Raw genomic sequence first — 396 nt, forward strand, 5'->3', positions numbered from 1 at the left:
TTGACAAGTATTCATGAAAGGATCCGGTGTGCAAGGTTATTTGTACAAACTACAGATTATCTGCATGCTCTCACGATTTTGAAAGGAATATTCATGTCTTGGAGCCATTGAGGTGATGGTAAAAAGTACTTATGTCCCAATAGGTTGGAGCATGAACTGTGATACATGTTGGGAGCCTGATCCATGATGCATTGGGTAAGCTTTGAAGCATATGTTGGTGGCACTACAATCCTATTTGACAGAAACAGAGCAAAGAACAATATAAGAGGACAGTTCAAGAAGCCATGTGGGTGTAAATCCCCACCAATTGGTTTTTGATTTTAGTTTTAGAAGCAGCTCACTTACCACACTTTCGGTTTACCATAATGCAGGAAATTCCATGAAAACAAAGAGGTA

Source organism: Frankliniella occidentalis, unplaced genomic scaffold (assembly GCF_000697945.3).
Source record: "Frankliniella occidentalis isolate FOCC.00 unplaced genomic scaffold, Focc_3.1 Scaffold799, whole genome shotgun sequence".
In the NCBI taxonomy this organism is placed as follows: Eukaryota; Metazoa; Arthropoda; class Insecta; order Thysanoptera; family Thripidae; genus Frankliniella; species Frankliniella occidentalis.